Below are 274 nucleotides of genomic sequence, written 5' to 3'. Positions count from 1 at the left end.
TCCCTGGTTTTGCCTGTTATTGTGATGATTCTGTTCAGTTCGTTATTGCTTTGATGTCTTGGATCCTATGAAAATGTCACCAAGGTGTAAGATGACTTCAGTAAAAAATAAAGAAAATATAGCAAGTACCCTTTTTGGAGCAGACGTTGGCTGAAATAGATGTGTATTTAGGTATTTGTATTTGAAAATCCTATTTTCTGTGTATTTGTCACGTCCTGACCAGTAATAGGGGTTATTTGTTATTGTAGTTTGGTCAGGACGTGGCAAAGGGGGT

The sequence above is a fragment of the Salmo salar genome, chromosome ssa22 (assembly GCF_905237065.1).
Source record: "Salmo salar chromosome ssa22, Ssal_v3.1, whole genome shotgun sequence".
Classification (NCBI taxonomy): domain Eukaryota; kingdom Metazoa; phylum Chordata; class Actinopteri; order Salmoniformes; family Salmonidae; genus Salmo; species Salmo salar.
The sequence above is the reverse complement of the archived record's forward strand: the minus strand, read 5'-3'. Positions refer to the sequence as shown.